This window comes from Oncorhynchus masou, chromosome 22, assembly GCF_036934945.1.
Source record: "Oncorhynchus masou masou isolate Uvic2021 chromosome 22, UVic_Omas_1.1, whole genome shotgun sequence".
Lineage (NCBI taxonomy): Eukaryota > Metazoa > Chordata > Actinopteri > Salmoniformes > Salmonidae > Oncorhynchus > Oncorhynchus masou.
In genome coordinates, this window is record NC_088233.1 from 25,987,083 (window position 1) to 26,011,074 (window position 23,992).

The 23,992-nt window shown below is 44.9% G+C and overlaps 1 pseudogene; it reads left to right on the forward strand.

Moving 5' to 3' along the window:
• The window catches only part of LOC135508803 (pyruvate dehydrogenase protein X component, mitochondrial-like), a 59,676-nt pseudogene that overhangs the window by 8,682 nt on the left and 27,002 nt on the right, over window positions 1-23,992 (forward strand).

The window sequence follows — 23,992 nt, forward strand, 5'->3', positions numbered from 1 at the left end:
AACCAAAATATTTTATTTGGCTCGCTCAGTTGTGGCTTGACCTGTGAAAATAAAAACATAGCTACAAAGAGAACCGTTAGGACAATCCAAGTTGCTTTAGCAATGGCAAATATTATACACTTAAAATGAATAGGCAACACTCACCAATAAGCTATCCATCCTCAACAGCTCCCTCCCATAAGCGTATAGGCCAACATTGCAGTTCTGCAGAATGAATGAGTCATGCGTGCCACCAAATCACCTGCACATTAACCTCTAGCGTCAAGCAATCCCGTATCCGGGAGCGTAATCATAGCCTCAAGCTCATTAGCATAATGCAACGTTAACTATTCATGAAAATCGCAAATGAAATGAAATAAATATATTGGCTCACAAGCTTAGCCTTTTGTTAACAACACTGTCATCTCAGATTTTCAAAATATGCTTCTCAACCATAGTTACACAAGCATGTAAGAGTATTGATAGCTAGCATAGCATTAAGCCTAGCATTCAGTAGGCAACATTTTCACAAAAACAAGAAAAGCATTCAAATAAAATCATTTACCTTTGAAGAACTTCAGATGTTTTCAATGAGGAGACTCTCAGTTAGATAGCAAATGTTCAGTTTTTCCAAAAATATTATTTGTATAGGAGAAATCGCTCCGTTTTGTTCATCACGTTTGGCTAAGAAAAAACCCCGAAAATTCAGTCATTACAACGCCAAACTTTTTTCCAAATTAACTACATAATATCGACAGAAACATGGCAAACGTTGTTTAGAATCAATCCTCAAGGTGTTTTTCACATATCTATTCGATGATAAATAATTAGTGGCAGTTGCCTTTCTCCTCTGAAGCAAATGGAAAAGTGGACGCAGCTGGAGATTGCGCAATAATTTCGACGGAAGACACCAAGCGGACACCTGGTAAATGTAGTCTCTTATGGTCAATCTTCCAATGATATGCCTACAAATACGTCACAATGCTGCAGACACCTTGGGGAAACGACAGAAAGTGTAGGCTCATTCCTGGCGCATTCACAGCCATATAAGGAGACATTGGAACACAGCGCATTCAAAATCTGGGGCATTTCCTGTATGAAATTTCATCTTGGTTTCGCCTGTAGCATTAGTTCTGTGGCACTCACAGACAATATCTTTGCAGTTTCGGAAACGTCAGAGTGTTTTATTTCCAAAGCTGTCAATTATATGCATAGTCGAGCATCTTTTCGTGACAAAATATCTTGTTTAAAACGGGAACGTTTTTTTAATCCAAAAATTAAAAGAGCGCCCCCTATATCGAAGAAGTTAATTAAGAGTGGAAGTCTTTTCTGTTTACATATTTGAACTTGTTTTGGGATGGTACTTTTATGGCGATGTGGGTTCTGTGCTGTCTATTGATCCGTTTGTACAGTATTTGGGAACCCATTGATGGAAAAGAAATGCCTGTTGATGTCAACCTGTTGTGCGATAGTGTATGAAAATGTATGTTAATTTGTTTCGCTGATAATTGTATCCAAAACATTGGTTTATTGAGGTGCTGTGAGACATGTTCCCAATGGAAATAAAATACAATCCAAAAACGATTTTAATTATTACTCTCACAATTTCACACATTTTCAAAATATATATTCCACATTCTACACTTGACAAACAGTTCCCTTATTCTATCACTTGTCTTATTCATGGTCATGGCTGTGCATAAATTTACACACACTCTTAAGCATATCAATAAATCTAGCCCTTTGCCACGCTTGGTTTATGCATAGATTTGTGCCTACTCATGATTGATAAATGAGACCCCAGGAGAGGGGGATGTTACTCATAGAGGAAGTGGGGTACGCACCAACACCGATAACAGAACCACTAGCCCACCCTCTACCCTGACCGTATGGCTTCAATATGAAAATCTGATCATGATGCGATCAATCACACCAATACACACACACTGGCAAAAACACAACTAGTATTTCTGTGAACCTAGAATATGCATGAACACACAAAAGGCTGACATGGCACATGTAGCGATCACCCACACATTGATTGGTGGGTGGATGAAGGGCGGGTAGGGGGGCCTGGATTGAGATATGGATTGATACTGTGGATAGAATTTATGTCAACGTTTAGCCATCGAGATTACCAGTGGCGAGACGGATAGATGAATAAATGGAGGTAGGGGTACATGGAAGAAGAAAGGCTGAAGAAGATATCTGAAGATATCCACAGTGCTTACATGATAACAACCATCATGCAATGTATCACTCTCTGCTTCCTCCTTCTTTCCCTACACAGTTTGTCAGGACGCTGTTATTTTAGGATAGATGAATCTTAATTGACTGGACTTCATCCAGGAGGGAGGTTGTTGGCCATGACACCCACATTCATACTACACACACATCACAACTGCTAGTACCAGACTCGTGTTATACTGATCAATTTATACACTTGCCCCCATCCTCCCCTCCCCCAATACACTGCCTTTTAGTTTATGTTCGTATTCTTATATTTCATTTTTTTCTTATTGTTGTTGCATTGTCGAAAAGGAACATGCAAGTCAGCATTTCTTTGAACAATGTATACCATGCATATCCCGTAAATACGACTAATACAACTTGAAACTTGATGTCTCAACTGACAACTTCCCTGTACTGTAACTGGCCAAAGCCTAATGGAGCCCATCATTTGAGACATAGCTATTGTGTTGAGTGATCCCAATGATGGTTTCCATTGGGCTACTTCTTTCTTCTCTTTGATCTGGTGAGAATGTGACCCACAGGGTAAAACAAAAAAGGACAATTTTACAATATAGCCTACAGCTATTCCCTCCCTGTCAGTGTAAGTCATGTGCACATAAGAATTAGGGTAGATAGGGTACGGGGCAGCATTTGGAATTTTGGATGAAAAGTGTGCCCAAATTAAACTGCCTTCTAGTCAGGCCCAGAAGATAGGATATGCATATAAATGGTAGATTTGGATAGAAATCACTCTAAAGTTTCCAAAACTGTTAAAATAGTGTCTGTGAGTATAACAGAACTGATTTGGCAGGCGAAAACCTGAGAAAAATCCATTCAGGAAGTAGGATTCTTTGTTGGTGTAGTTTTCTATTCAATGCCATTACAGTATCTATTGACTTAGGACTCAAATTGCAGTTCCTATGCCTTCCACTAGATGTCAACAGTCTTTAGAAATTGTTTCAGGCTTGTATTCTGAAAAATGAGGGAGTAAGAGCAGTCTGAATGAGTGGACCCTGCCGTATCACAGAGCTTTTTCATGCGCACAAACAAGAGAGTGCCTTTCTAGTTTACCTTTTATATTGTTATTGTACGGTTGAAATATTATTGATTATTTAAGCTAAAAACAACCTGAGTATTGAATATATCCATCGTTTGACATGTTTCTATGAACTTAACAGATGCAATTTGGATTTTTTTGTCTGCCTGTTGTGACTGCGTTTGAGCCTGTGGATTACTGAAGAAAACACACGAACAAAACGTGTTTTTGGATATAAAGACAGACTTTATCGAACAAAAGGTACATTTATTGAATAAATTAATGTCTTCTGAGTGCAACAATATGAAGATCATCAAAGGTACAGTGGGGAGAACAAGTATTTCATACACTGCCGGTTTTGCAGGTTTTCCTACTTACAAAGCATGTAGAGGTCTGTAATTTTTATCATAGGTACACTTCAACTGTGAGAGACGGAATCTAAAACAAAAATCCAGAAAATCACATTGTATGATTTTTAAGTCATTAATTTGCTTTTTTATTGTATGACATAAGTAGTTGTTACATCAGAAAAGCAGAACAGAGATCATACGTCTCCTGTAGTTCTTGCCAAGGTTTGCACACACTGCAGCAGTGATTTTGGCCCACTCCTCCATACAGACCTTCTCCAGATCCTTCAGGTTTCAGGGCTGTCGCTGGGCAATAAGGACTTTCAGCTCCCTCCAAAGATTTTCTATTGGGTTCAGGTCTGGAGACTGGCTAGGCCACTCCATGACCTTGAGATGCTTCTTACAGAGCCACTCCTTAGTTGCCCTGGCTGTGTGTTTTGGGTCGTTGTAATGCTGGAAGACCCAGCCACGACCCATCTTCAATGCTCTTACTGAGGGAAGGAGGTTGTTGGGCAAGATCTCACGATACATGGCCCCATCCATACTCCCCTCAATATGGTGCAGTCATCCTGTCCCCTTTGCAGAAAAGCATCTCCAAAGAATGATGTTTCCACCTCCATGCTTCACGGTTGGGTTGGTGTTCTTGAGGTTGTATCCTTCTTCTTCCTCCAAACACGGCGAGTGGAGTTTAGACCAAAAAGCTCTATTTTTGTCTCATCACACCACATGACCTATTACCATTCCTCCTCTGGATCATCCAGACGGGCCTGGACATGCGCTGGCTTGAGCAGGGGGACCTTGCGTGTGCTGCAGGATTTTAATCCATGATGGCGTAATGTGTTACTAATGGTTTTCTTTGAGACTGTGGTCCCAGCTCTCTTCAGGTCATTGACCAGGTCCTGCCATGTAGTTCTGGGCTGATCTCTCACCTTCCTTATGATCATTGATGCCCCACGAAGTGAGATCTTGCATGGAGCCCAAGACCGAGGGTGATTGACCGTCATCTTGAACTTCTTCCATTTTCTAATAATTGCGCCAACAGTTGTTGCCTTCTCACCAAGCTGCTTGCCTATTGTCCTGTAGCCCATCCCAGCCTTGTGCAGGTCTACAATTTTATCCCTGATGTCCTTATACAGCTGTCTGTTCTTGGCCATTGTGGAGAGGTTGGAGTCTGTTTGATTGAGTGTGTGGGCAGGTGTCTTTTATACAGGTAACAAGTTCAATCAGGTGCAGTTAATACAGGTAATGAGTGGAGAACAGGAGGTCTGTGAGAGCCGGAATTCTTACTGGTTGGTCGGTGATCAAATACTGATGTTATGCACTAAAATGCAAATTAATTACTTATAAATCATACAATGTGATTTTCTGGATTTTTGTTTTAGATTCTGTCTCGCACAGTTGAAGTGTAACTATGATACAAATTACAGACCTCTACATAGTTTGTAAGTAGGAAAACCTGCACAATTGGCAATGTATCTCCCCACTGTATATATATATATATATATATATATATATATAATACTTATTTTACTTATTTTCCACCATAATTTGCAAATAAATTCATTAAAAATCCTACAATGTGATTTTCAGGATATTTTTTCTAATTTTGTCTGTCATAGTTGAAGTGTACTTATGATGAACATTACAGGCCTCTCCCATCTTTTTAAGTAGGAGAACTTGCACAATTGGTGGCTGACTAAATACTTTTTTGCCCCACTGTACATACATAGACGTAGGTGATCATACCACTGGGGAGTGATCACATGTATAAAATCAGCTATGCCCTTAAGTGTGGTACAGAACTTACTCTGAAACATACAAGCTGTGTTTCCGTTGTAAATTTCTGTCCGCATGTCACGAACGTCATCAGGGAAATGACCGGACCAAGGTGCAGCGTGGTGAGCGTACATTTCTTTTTATTATGAATGTCGCCAACAAAAACAAGCAATCAAAAACAACAGAAAAGAACGTGAAGCTTAGTAGGGCTATACAGGCTTCTAACAAAGTCAACTACCCACAACCAAGATGGAAAAACAGGCTGCCTAAGTATGATTCCCTCACTTCTGTTGTGTCCTTCACTTCCTTCATCAGAGTCCCCTTGAGGAGAATTGTGGTTGCTTCTCCATTTTCTTTTGTCAGTGGTATGAGAGGGTAGATCTGTGTATAGTCACCTGGGGGTCCTCTGGGTTGAGTCTCATATGGCGGTGGGGAGTACTCCTGTTCTGCCTCTGTCATGACTAATTTCTTTCCTCCCACACTTATTGTTCTCTCCAGCTTTAGTTTGATTACGGTAGCCTTGTTCATGAAGATCATCATTCCTATCACGGTTTCTGAAACAAGGATACCTTTCTTCTTCCCCTTCTTTTTGTCAATTTTTCTTCTCTGAATTATCTCCTTGACTAAATCCAACCTAGTCTTGTTGAATGAACCATCCAGTGGATATCGTTTTCTTCTGCCATCTCTGTCCAGACATGCCATTTCTTAAAAGTTAATGTAAATAGAAAATAGATGATTATCGCTGAACCATCTCTCCAAAAACAAAATAACTAGTATTTAATTTAATCATAATCGGCCACCCCCGTAGGATAGGGCAGCCTCAGACAGCCTCAGATAGCCTCGTCAAGCCACCTCTACAAAATCATCCTACCTCTCCTCATCCTACCTCTACCTCTCTACATTCATTCATCAATCATTCATTCCATTAATCATATATTGACATCATGCATTTCACCAATAGCCAGTTATGTAATATCTCCTATCTAGAATTTGACTATGTCATATTAAAAGTTTATGTATATATTTGGGTGAGTGAGGTGTCACTTACTTGTTAGGGAAACCACACCAGCGAATGCCAATTAATTACAGATTTAGATTAAAACGATGGGTGACCAGAAGTTTGTGTCCATCTATCACCTGCAGAGTAACGAGATTACTGAGAGGGCTAAACAAATGATTAAAGGGGAGCTTGTAAAAGCCTGTCATTCCACAAAAATGAGCTGGGTGGAATGCTTGCCCCTTGTCCTCGTGAAAATGCGCAGCAGCCTTAACGAAGGTATTGGGTGTACACTTTACGAGATGTTAACAGGATGACCCATGAACACACCAGGTGTTCGACCTATGACTGACCGACAGATAGACATAACTGAGGTCTCTCCACTCTGCCCACAGGAAAGCAAAGGTTCCCCCAAGTAAAGACCCTGACAAGCTTCCCATGAACGAAGACTGGGTGAAATTCAGAGTCCACAAACAAAAATTGAACCAACCACGATGGATGGGTCTGTTCCAGGTAACCATAGTGACACCAACAGCCCTGTGAGTGGTGGAGAGGTCCGGCTGGTATCATTTCTCCCACTGCAAGCAACCCCCAGAGTGGGAGCCATGGATGAGCCACTAGAGGGAGAGCAGGGCCCCGAGAACATCTGAAGGAGAAAGAAGGTCAGAGCCAAAGGAACAAAGCAGAGGGCCCAGACCTAAAGGCCGGAAAGAAAGATGAAGAAAAAGGCGTCATCATTTCACACTCACTATCAGGTTCTATAACTAGGAAACAGTGACTACCCCGGGTCTGGTGGTTTGTTTTCCCCATCATCCTTTCCATGGGTCTCCTTGTTGGCTCAGCCAAGGGACCCCCTGGGGGATCTGAGGAAAACAACAAATGGATGCAAATGGTGAGAAAAATTGGAAATCAGACTAAGAGGCCAGTAACCCAGGTTTTAGTGTTTAGAAAGCCTACATCATTGGGAGACAGGTTGAGCCTATGAGAAGTACGGAGTTTGAATGTGTTTTTTTATACTTTGCTGAGAGGTAATGAGAAAAAACCTACTAAGCGAAGGGAGACCACAGGACTGTTCTTTGGGAGAAGAACTGAGCAGTTAGCCGGGGATCATGTGACACATGTACAGTATACACAGGGTCAGTCATTTCCAGTACCATATTTACAGGGGGGATACTGGAGTAATAAGAGTTAGATTTGTATAGGGGTAAGGTGACTAGGCATCAGAATATATGATAAACAGACTAGCAACAGCGTATGATGATTGTATGTGAGTGCGTATGTGTTTGTGTGTAGAGCCCGTATAAATGTATGTGCATATTGTGTGGGTGTGAGCATATTAGGAAGTGAGTGTTTGTGTGTGTGTGTTGGAGTGTCAGTGTGTGTGCATATTAACAGTACAAAAAATAAATATAATCATATATAATTAATGGTTATTTTCTGAAATCCATGCATAGCCTACTAAAAATGGTGTCCTCATCCACCTCTTGACCTATCGTTCTTCACTGAAATCAAGTTATTATGTGAGTCAGTTGTGTTAAAACGGCATCGTTTACCTGTCTGGTCCATTTGATGTGCTGCTCATGTATTTGACTAAATGACTCTGAGCGACTGAATGGCTCAGTAGCTGTCCTTTAACAGCCAGATGATGGCAGTGTTGAGCCCCACTGGTGGTGCTTGTGTTTCTTCTCTCACTCCCTCTGTCTCTCTCGAGTCTAAATGTGTGCTTATATGCCTTTACTTCATTGATGGAGACATCCACACATCAGATGGTATGCCATAATAATAAAATAAAATGACAGTGGCAAGGGGGGGTGTTTGTGTGCGTGTCCATGTGCGGGTGCGTGTGTGTGTGAGTGTGAATTACAGCCCCCAGCAGCAGCTTCTTAGGCAGCTGTATTAAATAAGTCTATAAATACCTGGTTGTCTAATTGATGTTTATGGAGAACCTATTAGTGGGGAGGGAACATCATTGGGCTTTCTCTCTCCCTCACACCCCAGTCACATGCTTTGTGTGGCACATTGTGGAACACTCCGTGGTTGTACATTTCCTTGTCCACTGCTCAGTATGTGTCCCACAAAACATCAAGCTCTAATCTGGAGTAGGAAAAGGCACCATAGTCACAGTGAGAATTGAATGGTTTTATATTGTAGTACAATAGACTAGCTGCATGTATGTGGACTCGATGGGACAGTGTGGAGAAGAGGAAGATCAGCTGGAAGGATCTGTGGGCCATGGAAGCGAGGCGGTTGAGCTTTTCAATCAGAGCAACATATGACGTCCTTCCAACACCAGTTAATCTTCACCAATGGTATGGTGAAGATCCGGACTGTGCCCTCTGTTCCATGCCAGCCAACCTCAGGCACATTCTCACAGGGTGTAAAACAAGCCTCACCCAAGGACGCTACACTTGGCGTCACAACCAAGTCCTTAAAAACCTTGCGTCCGCCCTGGAGGACAAGCGAGCTGCCACCAACTCCCTACCACCCACAGCAGCATCACACTCCTTACGGACAAACTTTGTCCGCGAAGGGGTTAAACCACCGAAGAGCGGCTCTACACCATTAGAGCGAGACCAGCTGCGCTTGGCCCGCGACTGGAAAATGCTAGCTGACATTGGCCGGCAACTTGTGTTTCCTCCGGAGATCGCAACCACCACCCTAAGACCTGACATGGTGCTCTGGTCCCGTTCACTCAATAAGGTCTTCATCATTGAGCTCACAGTACCCTGGGAAAACTCAGTAGATGAGGCTTATGAGCGAAAACATCTGCGCTATGCTGATCTAGCTGCCGAAGCACGGCATCATGGCTGGAACACAGAAGTCCGACCAGTGGAGGTGGGCTGCAGAGGTTTTGTGGCAACATCTACAACCAGACTGCTTAGAGACCTGGGAATTAAGGGCCAGAGCCAGCGTTCAGCAATCAAAGCTGTATCAGAGGTGGCAGAAGGCAGCAGTCAGTGGCTCTGGATGAAGAGGAAAGACCACAGCTGGGCCCCGAAGTGAGAGGGCCAGGAGGTATGCGGTCAACAATGCTTGACTCAGGGAGGAGGACGCCCCTGCCATGCATAGTCCCATGGGATGTTGGCTATCAACAACAAGGCAACTCCTATGACTAATTGGGAATGGGACGCAAGCGTAGGATTGATCACCCTGTCGCTGGCCGCCTTTGGGGAGGGTGTATAGTGTGAAAGCCCGAAACACCCTAGGAACCAAAGGTACACTACTGACGATGCGCTCCCCAAATTTCACCACGTTCACTGTTTATTAACTCTTGGAAGTGCTTGCACAACGGATAGTAACATCTCATCCTGTGTTCTTGGAATCTGGGACAGTGATTGTCAGAGACAGTTTATGATATACTGCGGTGTTGCAATGATCCAATACAATGAAGATGTATGGATACCTCATCTGCCACCTTTCCCCATCCTCCACTCTGGATTATAAACCGGATAAACGCAATCACTGTCCCAGTGCTCCATCTCTGTCCTTCTTGCTCTCTCTGTCTCTCACTCACTCATACACTGAGTGTCAAAAACCTGGCTGCAGTCCTAACCAAACACTCATTACAGCCTGTCAATGTGTAATCATTAGTGGCATTTTGTTCCCCACTGCTGTCTTTAGTGGTCCTCATGTTTATAAATCTGTTACAATGAGAATCATAATAACCCTTTGGGATGTACATGGATAAGATGGTGACACTAAGATGGTGACCCGTCTTGCCGGTTCCTGCTCGACTTTGCTTCTTGGAATGAAAACCCACAGAACGGTAGATCTCCTGGAAGAGGGTTGGGCAGCCCTGACCTAAGGTAACACCGATGACAAAGAAGAGTAAGGAGAGAGGGAATCCAAGCTACGCTGAAAAGATGGGCTACACAGCCTCTTCCTAGTATCCTGATGGCTCATGTCTAATCAATGAAAAATTAAGTTTGTGAACGCAGAGCAAGGCTTCAAGTGATAAAACGGGGCTTATGGAGAATACACTCGACTGTGCTTTTCAACCAGACTGCTTCTCCATATGCTGAATAGATTGATCGGCAGCTTGTGGAATGAGTTGGGGGTGGAGAGGTATGTTTTCTAACACAATTCCTGGTCAACAAGATATCCCCAACATGTATCCTGCCCTACAAGAGAATCCAGTGTGTTTGACCATATATACACAAACATCCATGACCCATACGAGGCCATCCCCCACCTCACTTTGGCCAATCAGATCAAGTCTCTCTTCCTACTCCCCACCTACAATCAGCAACTCGATGGACCCACCAGCGAAGATTCATCCACCCACCTCCTGAGTTGCGCAGCAGTCTAAGCTGCCACTGCAGCCTCTGGTTCAATCCCAATCCCAGCCAGCCGTGACCAGGAGCCCCATAGGATGGCGCATAATTGGCCCAGCACCGTGAGGGTTTGGCCGTGGGGATTTCCTTGGCTCATTGTGCTCTAGTGACTCCTTGTGGTGGGCCTGGCGACAGCCAGCTGACTTCAGTTGTCAGTTGAACGGTGTTTCCTCCGACGCAGTGTGTTAAGAAGCAGCGCAGCTTGGCGGGTCATGTTTCCAAGGACACATGACTCGACATTTGCCCATCCCGAGCCCGTTGGGGAGTCGCAGCGATAAGACAAGATCTTAACTACCAAATGGATATCACAAAATTGGGGAGAAAAAGGGGGGGAGTGCAAAAATGTAATAATAAAATGATTTATCCATCAACATTGAGGAATATTCATCGTCAATCACAATCTTTAGAAAATGTGTTGATGATGTAGAACCCACAATAAAAATCCAGATATACCCCAACCAAAAATGGAGGATCGGGGAAATCCATACCATGCTGAGAGCCCGTGCTGCGTTATTCAATGTCAGCAGAACAAACCTTGATGTATTGGTGGCGCACAACGCATACAAGGCAAGCAGGTACAATCTCCGCAAATCCACTTGGGATGCAAAACGATAATACATACTCAAACTTGAATAGACTCGTGTCATATATGGCAAGGACTACAGAATATCGATGCAGTGCCCATCGAAGCCTCCCTCCCAGACAGGCATAACACATTTCATGCTTGCTTCGAGGCAGACAATACCGATCCATCCAGGAAGAATCTCGCTGCTACGGACGACCAGGTGCTTTCACTCTTCGAGGCTGACATGAGGAAAACTTTTGAGTGAATATTCACTAAGCAGCCAGCCAATATGGCGTCCCTGGCCGCGTCCTCGGTGTGTGCTGAACGGCTGGGGGCATCTTCTCGGACATATTCAAACTGTCCCTGTCTTAGGCTGTAGTCCCCACCTGATATAAGGAGACCGCCATTGTCCCAGTGCCCAAGAAAAACAAGGTGACATGCCAAAATGACTATCGCCCTCTCGTGCTCACCTCAGTCATCATGAAGTGCTCCAAGAGGCTTGTCAAGGCCCAGATCAAGGCATGCCAGGCACACTGGACCCACTCCAATTTGTCTACCGCTCCAACAGGTCCACAAAAGATGCAATTTCTATTGCTATTCACATGGCCGTAACACATCTGGACAAGAGGAACACCGATGTGAGAATGTTGTTCATTGACTACAGTTAAGCATTCAACACTATTGTTCCATCGAATCTTGACACCAAGCTCAGTGCCCTGGATCTGGACACAACCCTCCGCAACTGGATCCTTAACTTTCTGACAGGAAAACCACAGGCTGTGAACATTGGCAACAACACCTCCTCCACATTGACTCTTAACACAGGGCAACCCCAGGGGTGTCTCATCATTACTCTGCCTTACTCCTTGTTCACCCATGAGTTGACCGAGAACCCAGAGCTCTAGAGCTCCTCTGTGGAGATGGGAGAACCTTCCAGAAGGACAACCATCTCTGCAGCACTTCACCAATTTAGGCCTTTTATGGTAGAATGGCCAGACGGAAGCCACTCAGTTAAAGGTACATGACAGCCCGCTTGGAGTTTGCCAAAAGGCACCTAAAGGACTCTCAGACCATGAGAAACAAGATTATCTGGTCTGATGAAACCAAAATTGAACTCTTTGGCCTGAATGCCAAGCGTCACATCTGGAGGAAACCTGGCATCATCCCTACGGTGAAGCATGGTGGTGGCAGCATCATGCTGTGGGGATGTTTTTTAGCGGCAGGGACAGGGAGACTTGTCAGGATTGAGGGAAAGATGAACGTAGAGAAGTACAGAGAGATCTTTGATGAAAACCTGCTGCAGAGCACTCAGGACCTCAGAATGGGGCTGAAGGTTCACCTTCCAACAGGACCTGATGACCACCAATGGTCACCTTCCAGCAGCTACAGTATATCCCTAGTTTCAGTCTCCTAATATTCCTTACACCTCTGAAGATTCTAGCCACTTCCATGCTAGGCAGAAGAACATAGGTGTTTTATCTCTGAGCAGTGAAAAGATTGTTTTTCAAAAGACAGTTGGATAAGGGGAACCTTATGTGGTGTTACCAACACTTAGTGGAGACTAGAGATCCTGACTGCGAATGTGTCACCCTCAAGGAAAAGCCAAGTGTTGACTATAAACATGTTTTTATTTGAATGAAATATTCCTATTAACTACTATTTTCTTTACATAGATGAATGTGCTGACCACAAAATCAAACAAAAATTATCAATGGAAATCAAATGTATCAACCCATGGAGGTCTGGATTTGGAGTCACACTCAAAATTAAAGTGGAAAATCATACATACTACAGGCTGATCCAACTTTGATGTAATGTCCTTAAAACAAGTCAAAATGAAGCTCAGTAGTGTGTGTGGCCTCCACGTGCCTGTATGACCTCCCTACAACACCTGGGCATGCTCCTGATGAGGTGGCGGATGGTCTCCTGAGGGATCTGCTCCCAGACCTGGACTAAAGCATCCGCCAACTCCTGGACAGTCTGTGGTGCAACGTGGCGTTGGTGGATGGAGCGAGACATGATGTCCCAGATGTGCTCAATTGGATTCAGCTCTGAGGAACGGGCGGGCCAGTCCATAGCATCAATGCCTTCCTCTTGCAGGAACTGCTGACACACTCCAGCCACTTGAGGTCTAGCATTGTCTTGCACTAGGAGGAACCCAGGGCCAACCGCACCAGCATATGGTCTCACAAGGGGTCTGAGGATCTCATCCCGGTACCTAATGGCAGTCATGCTACCTCTGGCGAGCACATGGAGGGCTGTGCGGCCCCCCAAAGAAATGCCAACACCATGACTGACCCACCGCCAAACCGGTCATGCTGGAGGATGTTGCAGGCAGCAGAATGTTCTCCACAGCGTCTCCAGACTGTCACATTTGTCACATGTGCTCAGTGTGAACCTGCTTTCATCTGTGAAGAGCACAGGGCGCCAGTGGCGAATTTGCCAATCTTGGTGTTCTCTGGCAAATGCCAAACGTCCTGCACGGTGTTGGGCTGTAAGCACAACCCCCACCTGTGGACGTCGGGCCCTCGTACCACCCTCATGAAGTTTGAGCAGACACAAGCACATTTGTGGCCTGCTGGAGGTCATTTTGCAGGGCTCTGGCAGTGCTCCTCCTGCTCCTCCTTGCACAAAAGCGAAGGTAGCGGTCCTGCTGCTGGGTTGTTGCGCTCCTATGGCCTCCTCCACGTCTCCTGATGTACTGTCTCCTGGTAGCGCCTCCATGCACTGGACACTACGCTGACAGACACAGCAAACCTTTCCACAGCTCGCATTGATGTGCCATCCTGGATGAGCTGCACTACCTGAGCCACTTGTGTGGGTTGTCTCATGCTACCACTAGAGTGAAAGCACCGCCAGCATTCAAAAGTGACCAAAACATCAGCCAGGAAGCATAGGAACTGAGAAGTGGTCTGTGGTCCCCACCTGCAGAACCACTCCTTTATTGGGGGTGTCTTTCTAAATGCCTAGAATTTCCAACTGTTGTCTATTCCATTTGCACAACAGCATGTGAAATTTAGTGTTGCTTCCTAAGTGGACAGTTTGATTTCACAGAAGTGTGATTGACTTGGAGTTACATTGTGTTGTTTAAGTGTTCCCTTTATTTTTTTGAGCAGTGTATATTAAAAGATGTGTACAACATAAGACATAAGAAAAAGTTTTTTAAAAGATTCCCAAGTCCCCTGCCAAAAAAATTGCAAAATATTTACCAAAAATTATATGGGGGATTGGAAATGATAACGACAATAACATTGATGGAAGCTACAATCTATCTGCAATATTAAAGCTGATCTTTAGTATTGTACTGTGTAACGGATGTCGTCTGGAGATAGAGAGGAGGACCAAGGTGCAGCGTGGTAAGTGTTCATGTCTTTCTAATAAACAAACTGAACACTGGAACAAAACAATAAACGATGTGAACAAAACGAAACAGTACCGTGTGGCCCAAACACTCACAAGGAAACAAACACCCACAAACCAAAAGTGAGTACCTAAGTATGATTCTCAATCAGGGACAAAAATTGACGGCTGCCTCTGATTGAGAACCATACTAGGCCGAACTCAAAAACCAACATAGAAAAACAAACATAGACTGCCCACGCCAACTCACGCCCCCCTGACCATACTAAAACAAAGACAAAAACAAGGGAACTAAGGTCAGAACGTGACATACTGAGAAAAACGTCAACCCTCGGGGCACTTTGGAGGAGGTGGGGCTGAACAAGTCACAGCTGTGGGTTTTCCTCCAAAACTTATGGTTCAAAACCAACTGACATTCAGCCAGTTACAAGGGCTTGTGGTGTGATCTAACGCAGAAACCAACTTCCTGATCAAGTTCTGTGTCGCCATGATCAAAAGAGACGGCTCTCCCTTTCGCCAACAGCTGTTGTTGTGCTTTCTGTCTTATTTTTCCTTCCTGTCTGGCAAACAGAGCTACGCCCTTTAGCAGGAATGACAGCTCAATAAGTGGATCCCTTTTGGAAATAGATGGAGTGTCGCGGCCCTGGCCCATCTATTGTGCTAGCCCTATCATTTAGAACTAATCAATATTGACAGAGGAAAAACACCTAGCTGACAGTGGGGGGGAGGAGACATCCATGCTGTGCTTTTTTGACTCTGTTAGAAAGGGAAATGGATAGCTAGAGAGAGGGAGAGAATCAATGTGCGATGGGAGGGGGGGTTAAGAAACTGTAAGCAATCCATTCCCCCCTCTATTAGTCTTTACCCTTGTTTGTGTTTTGTTGGAATAGAACAGCGGCAAGGGGAAATTAAGTTGAGTAGGCAGTGGGGAGGGACGCACAGCGAATTGAAGGGTCTGCCCATGGTCCCTCTGGAAACAGTATTGAATGTTGTGTCGAGGTGCACATCTTTTGAAAACCCTCTCTCTCCTGTTCTCTTTCCATTCTTCCTATCATTTGGCCTCTCTCTCTTTAGTTTCTCACTCATTCTCCCTTCCTTCTTCTCCCTAGTGCTCCTCTTCCTTTCTCATTCTTTTACTTGTTATTTTGTGCACTCTCTTTCTCCCCCTCTCCTCAGTCTTCTTGAGCAGTCTAAGTCATATCAAATGCTATCTGATGAAGTGATTATTGTTTTAAGTGTGTCTCTGTCTTCCCACAGATGGAGGAGGGCAGTCGTGCAGTGCATCTGGGGACTCTGATCGCCCTCATGGTGGAGGAAGGGGAGGACTGAAAGACGGTGGAGATCCCTCCCACTGAGGCAGCCGTGCCCACCCAGGATCCTCCTCCTGCAGCTGCAGCCCCGTCCCCTCTGCACCCCCACCACCTCACCCAAGAGTAGCCCCCACAGGACTGTGAGTCTCACCTCCTTGGCATGAACACCTAAAGAGCAAGCAGCTGGCTCATTGGTAACAAAAAAAAACTCCAGAGGAACTAGACTAGAGCTGAAGCCTATCCTCTTTTGCATGGCCAGATAAACTTTCAGAATAGATAGCTGCAGTCTTTAGAAACAAAGATTGAAAAACAGATGCGTTTCAGGTCCAATACAAATTAAGGCATTTTAATTAATTATGTAAAGAGTGCCTTGGTCCTCCCTTCTTTTTGATGACCAATTTACGAAAGAGCACCTTCTGTCCACATTAGTACCCCAGGTCATCTTAGGTTTCATTACATACAGTCGAGAAGAACTACTGAATATAAGATCAGCGTCAACTCACCATCAGTACGACCAAGAATATGACTTTCGCGAAGCGGATCCTGTGTTCTGCCTTTACAACCAGGACAACGGAATTGATCCCAGCCGGCGAGCCAAAAAAACGACTCCGTAAAAGAGAGAAACGAGGCGGTCTTCTGGTCAGACTCCGGAGACGGGCACATCGTGCACCACTCCCTAGCATTCTTCTCGCCAATGTCCAGTCTCTTAACAACAAGGTTGATGAAATCCGAGCAAGGGTAGCATTCCAGAGGGACATCAGAGACTGTAACGTTCTTTGTTTCACGGAAACATGGCTCACTGGAGAGACGCTATCGGAGGCGGTGCAGCCAGCGGGTTTCTCCACGCATCGCGCCGACAGAAAAAAACATCTTTCTGGTAAGAAGATGGGCGGGGGCTTATGCCTTATGGCTAACGAGACGTGGTGTGATCACAGAAACATACAGGAACTCAAATCCTTTTGTTCACCTGATTTAGAATTCCTCACAATCAAATGTCAACCGCATTATCTAACAAGAGAATTCTCTTCGATTTTAATCACAGCCGTATATATTCCCCCCAAGCAGACACATCGATGGCTCTGAACGAACTTTATTTGACTCTTTGCAAACTGGAATCCATACATCCTGAGGCTGCATTCATTGTAGCTGGGGATTTTAACAAGGCTAATCTGAAAACAAAACTCCCTAAATTGTATCAGCATATCGATTGCGCAACCAGAGCTGGCAAAACCTTGGATCATTGTTATTCTAACTTCAGCGACGCATATAAGGCCCTGCCCCGCCCTCCTTTTGGAAAAGCTGACCACGACTCCATTTTGCTGATCCCTGCCTACAGACAGAAACTAAAACAAGAAGCTCCCACGCTGAGGTCTGTCCAACGCTGGTCCGACCAAGCTGATTCCACACTCCAAGACTGCTTCCATCATGTGGACTGGGATATGTTTCGTATTGCGTCAGGCAACAACATTGACGATTACGCTGATTCGGTGTGCGAGTTCATTAGAACGTGCGTTGAAGATGTCGTTCCCATAGCAACGATTAAAACATTCCCTAACCAGAAACCGTGGATTGATGGCAGCATTCGCGTGAAACTGAAAGCGCGAACCACTGCTTTTAATCAGGGCAAGGTGACTGGCAACATGACCGAATACAAACAGTGCAGCTATTCCATCCGCAAGGCTATCAAACAAGCTAAGCGTCAGTATAGGGACAAAGTAGAATCTCAATTCAATGGCTCAGACACAAGAGGTATGTGGCAGGGTCTACAGTCAATCACGGACGACAAGAAGAAAACCAGCCCAGTCACGGACCAGGATGTCTTGCTCCCAGGCAGACTAAATAAATTTTTTGCCCGCTTTGAGGACAATACAGTGCCACTGACACGGCCTGCAATGAAAACATGCAGACTCTCCTTCACTGCAGCCGAGGTGAGTAAAACATTTAAACGTGTTAACCCTCGCAAGGCTGCAGGCCCAGACGGCATCCCCAGCCGTGCCCTCAGAGCATGCGCAGACCAGCTGGCTGGTGTGTTTACGGACATATTCAATCAATCCGTATACCAGTCTGCTGTTCCCACATGCTTCAAGAGGGCCACCTTTGTTCCTGTTCCCAAGAAAGCTAAGGTCACTGAGCTAAAGGACTACCGCCCCTTAGCACTCACTTCCGTCATCATGAAGTGCTTTGAGAGACTAGTCAAGGACCATATCACCTCCACCCTACCTGACACCCTAGACCCACTCCAATTTGCTTACCGCCCAAATAGGTCCACAGACAATGCAATCTCAACCTCACTGCACACTGCTCTTACCTATCTGGACAAGAGGAATACCTATGTGAGAATGCTGTTCATCGACCACAGCTCGGCATTTAACACCATAGTACCCTCCAAGCTCGTCATCAAGCTCGAGACCCTGGGTCTCGACCCCGCCCTGTGCAACTGGGTACTGGACTTCCTGACGGGCCGCCCCAGGTGGTGATGGTAGGCAACAACATCTCCACCCCGCTGATCCTCAACACTGGGGCCCCACAAGGGTGCGTTCGGAGCCCTCTCCTGTACTCCCTGTTCACCCACGACTGCGTGGCCACGCACGCCTCCAACTCAATCATCAAGTTTGCGGACGACACAACAGTGGTAGGCTTGATTACCAACAACGACGAGATGGCCTATAGGGAGGAGGTGAGGGCCCTCGGAGTGTGGTGTCAGGAAAATAACCTCACACTCAACGTCAACAAAACTAAGGAGATGATTATGGACTTCAGGAAACAGCAGAGGGAACACCCCCCTATCCACATCGATGGAACAGTAGTGGAGAGGGTAGCAAGTTTTAAGTTCCTCGGCATACACATCACAGACAAACTGAATTGGTCCACTCACACAGACAGCATCGTGAAGAAGGCGCAGCAGCGCCTCTTCAACCTCAGGAGGCTGAAGAAATTCGGCTTGTCACCAAAAACACTCACAAACTTCTACAGATGCACAATCGCGAGCATCCTGGCGGGCTGTATCACCGTCTGGTACGGCAACTGCTCCGCCCACAACCATAAGGCTCTCCAGAGGGTAGTGAGGTCTGCACAACGCATCACCGGGGGCAAACTACCTGCCCTCCAGGACACCTACACCACCCGATGTTACAGGAAGGCCATAAAGATCATCAAGGACAACACCCACCCGAGCCACTGCCTGTTCTCCCCGCTATCATCCAGAAGGCGAGGTCAGTACAGGTGCATAAAAGCTGGGACCGAGAGACTGAAAAACAGCTTCTATCTCAAGGCCATCATACTGTTAAACAGCAACCACTAACTTTGAGTGGCTGCTGCCAACACACTGACTCAACTCCAGCCACTTTAATAATGGGAATTGATGGGAAATGATGTAAAATATATCACTAGTCACTTTAAACAATGCTACCTATTATAATGTTTACATACCCTACATTATTCATCTCATATGTATACGTATATACTGTACTCTATATCATCTACTGCATCCTTAGTAATACATGTATCACTAGCCACTAACTATGCCACTTTGTTTACATACTCATCTCATATGTATATACTGTACTCGATACCATCTACTGTATCTTGCCTATGCTGCCCTGTACCATCACTCATTCATATATCTTTATGTACATATTCTTTATCTCCTTACACTGTGTATAAGACAGTAGTTTTGGAATTGTTAGTTAGATTAGTTATGGTTATTACTGCATTGTCGGAACTAGAAGCACAAGCATTTCGCTACACTCGCATTAACATCTGCTAACCATGTGTATGTGACAAACAAAATTTGATTTGATTTGAACCTACTATTGTCTACCTTAGCAGCGCTTCCTTCCTTCTTTTTCTACTTTAGAACCTTTAAAATATAATAAATTGGAAGGTTGTGCATAACTATGGTAGATGTAGGAACCAATCTATCTTTTCAGACTGTCGAGTATTTATCTGGTCAATATGTCAGTGTATTAATTCTGTTTGTAACAGTGCGTTATACAGTATCACAATGTATGTGGACACCTGCTCGTCGAACATCTCATTTCAACATCATGGGCATTAATATGGAGTTGGTCTCCCCTATTATAACAGCCTCCACTCTCCAGGGAAAGCTTTCCACTAGATGTTTGGAACATTGCTACGGTGTTTTGCTTCCATTCAGCCACAACCATTAGAGGTCGGGCACTAATGTTGGGCGATTATGCCTGGTTCGCAGTCCGCATTGCAATTCATCTCGAAGGTATTCGATAGGGTTGAGATTGGCCTCTGTGCAGGCCAGTCAAGTTCTTCCACACCAATCTCGACAAACCATTACAGTTAGGACCTCTCTTGTGCATGGGGGCATTGTCATGCTGAAACAGGAAAGGGCCTTCCCCCAATTTTTGCCACAATGTTGGAAGCACAGAATCATCTAGAATGTCATTGAATGCTGTAGCCGTAAGATTTCCCTTCACTGGAACTAAGGGGTCTAGCCCGGACCATGAAAAACAGCCCCAGACCATTATTCCTCCTCCACCAAATTTTACAGTTGGTGCTATGGTTTGGGCAGGTGGTGTTCTCCTGGCATCCGCCAAACTCCGATTCATCCGTCGGACTGCCAGATGGTGAGGCGTGATTCATCACTCCAGAGAACAGATTTCCACTGCTCCAGAGAACTATGCGGTGAGCTTACACCACTTCAGCTGAGGCTTGGCATTGCGCATGGTGATCCAAGGTTTGTGTGCGGCTGCTCAGCCATGGAAATGTGTTTCATGAAGCTCCTGACGAGTTCTTGTGCTGACGTTGCTTCCAGAGGCTGTTTGGAACTCGGTAGTGAGTGTTGCATCCGAGGACAGACAAATGTTACGCGCTACGTGCTTCAGCACTTGGAGGTCCCGTTCTGTGATCTTACCACTTTGCGGTTGATCTGTCGTTTCTCTAGAAGTTTCCACTTCACAATAACAACACTTACAGTCGACCGGGGCAGGTCTAGCAGGGCAGAAAGTTGACGAACTGAGTTGTTAGAAAGGTGGCATCCTATGACGGTGCCACATTGAAAGTAGCTGAGCTCATCAAGAAGGCCATTCTCCTGCCAATGTTTGTCTATGGAGATTACATGACTGTGTGCTCGACTTTATACACCTTTCAGCAACGGGTGTGACTGAAAGAGCAGAATTCACTAATTTGAAGGGGTGTCCACATACTTCTGTATATACAGTGTATGTTAAAATGTATTTGGATTATACATTGAATTTGTATGTTTAAGGACTCTTGGAAGATTATTCAAAATGAGGACTAAAAGAAATCCTAATACAATAGAATATTCTCTGACCAATCAGAACATTACGGTGAGACTAACTTTGTGTGTGTCCCTCGGTCCCTGTCTTTCTGTGTGTGTTTTGTCTTCTCCCCCCAGGTTGTGGCTGAGCTCGGCAACACACGGTCTAGACACACATGGTCTAGATCCCCAGCTGGCCTCACCCACTGGACACGTGTATTGTCACCAAGGAGTGAGTAGTTCACACAAGCTGTGTTCAGGGTGGAGAAATGTTCCAAATGTTACGGATAGTAATTTAATGAATATGGTGTACATGAGTCCCCTATTCTAATCTAGCTCTAATCTAGCTGCATGGCAGACGATCATATCATTATCGTGTAAGTACAGAGTGTGGGCACTGGGTGGTATGTACTGAGTGTACAAACATTAAGAACGCAAGCGCTTTCCATGACAGACCAGGTGAAAGCTACGACCCCTTATTGGTGTCACTTGTTAAATCCACTTCAATCAGTGTAGATGAAGGTGGAGGAGACAGGTTAAAATGATTTTTAAGCCTTCTTGGTGACAGGTGCACCGGTTTGTGTCAAGAACTGCAATGCTGCTGGGTTTTTCATGCTCAACAGTTTCTTGTGTGTATTACGAATAATCCACCACCCAATGGACATGCAGCCTACTTTTTAGAACTGTGGGATGCATTGGAGTCATGGGCCAGCATCCCTGCTTTCGACACCTTGTACAGTCCATGCCCTGACACATTGAGGTTGTTCTGAGGGAAAACAGAGGGGAGGAGGGGTGTACCTCAATATCAGGAAGGTTTTCCTAATGTTTGTAATACTCACTGTATGTGTTATATAACACTGAACAAGGTCAATGCAAGAGTGCAGATATCTCTGAGGAGGAAATAATGAACTGTCCGTTTGAGACAAACATTCATGTCCCAGGATGATAACGATTTCTACTAGGGGTGGTGTTGGGGGATAGAAAGCTACGCAGTTCAAAGAACTTCCAGGTAATATCAATAAGAGGCCAGATTAAAGCTGATGCTCACCTCAGAAATAAGCACACACATTATTGGAAAATGCAGAGCTGACAATTTGTTACTTCAGAAAACCAAGAGTGACAGCGTGACTGAAATCGAGAGAGAAAGAGCCAGCGTGGTATGAAGTTAGTGAGGGAAGTGACAGAATTTGAAAAAGTAAGGGAGTTGCAAGGTGCTTTAACCCTGTTATGTGGGTGGGCTCACACAAGGGGAAGCTGTGAAACTGCGCACACACAGACATACACGTTTCTAATGGCCACCTGCTGTCACGTGGGTCTGATGGAACATTCTCATTTCCCACCCCATACCCTGCTGGGGAATCTCATTAAGACACAGCTGTCTCCATGGCAACCCAGTCTCTGGAGCTCACTGGTGGCCATAGAAACACAGACCATATGTTTTGAGAGACGTGTGTGCGTGCGTGTCTGTGTGTTTCCGTGTGCCATTTTGTTTGTTAGTCGTGTTTGTACACGTGTGTCATTTTGTTTGTTAGTCGTGTTTGTACACGTGTGTGTGTGTGTCTGTGAAAGAGAGAGTGTAAGGAGATACTGTATGAGGAACCACACCCGACACAGAAAGTTCACCTAGGGTAAACAATGCAGTAAAGTATTTAGCCTACTTCAGTGAGGGGAGATGACCAGGTGAAGGAAACCAAATCCCTTCAATCAGTGCTTACCTTGACATTTGATAGGCTGTGATGCGCCATGGTTTCATGTGTCCTTTGTTAAAAACATGCTCGGTTACAGTTTATTGGTTATTTTGTCACCCAAATTTCTTTGTTAACCGCTCAACACAAAATAGCCAAATGTGCTCACTTTGGAGAAAATATTATTTCTATTTTATTCAGCTATGTTCAGTTGTGTTCTTCATACTATAACATAATACAAAATAATTCCATGGAATTCTAAGCAAATCTTGTCTGCAAAATGAACCAGTGTAGCCCACAGACATATGCAATAGCCATATCAGGGCTTAACATAAGGACGACTCAAAGTATGCTATTCTGTTCTGAAATAGATTACATTTTCTTCCTATCATGTTTCTTTAGACCTGTCTATAATTACAATTAAATGTATTTATTGTGAAGGTGTAGGCTGTATTAAGTGGATTTATTGGACTATTTAAAGTGTAGATGTTCTAGAGGTCTGCATCAATGGCTTGTAGGCTATGCATGGCATCCAGGAGATGCTGGACGTGTTTATGTTAATTAACAGTCAATTCCCGTGAGACCGGCAGTTATTTGCTTGACAATCACCGGGTGACTAAATTTCAAGACACATCAGCCCTGGGTGCGTACCACGCATAAGATTTTCCCGAAGCGGATCCTTTGTTTGGCGCACCACCCAGGACAATGGATCGGATCCCAGAGACCGAAAACAATGACTCCGTAGAAGGGGCAGACAGAGCGGTCGCGCACCGTTCCCGAGCGTACTACTCGCCAATGTCCAGTCTCTTGACAACAAGGTAGACGAAATTCAAGCAAGGGTAGCATTCCAGAGAGACATCCGAGACTGTAAAGTCCCGTTTCACAGAAACATGGCTCACTCGAGACACACTATCTGAGTCGGTAAAGCCACCTGGTTTCTCCACTCATCGCGCCGACAGAACATCTCTCTGGTAAGAAGAAGGGCGGGGGTGTCTGCCTTATGATTAAAACCTTTTACAGCTGCGGTTCCTGTACAGGAACCAAATCAGCGGAAATTCCAGAGCGCCAACTAATTGTACTCGATACAACTCAAACTTTCATTAAAACTCACATGCAGGGT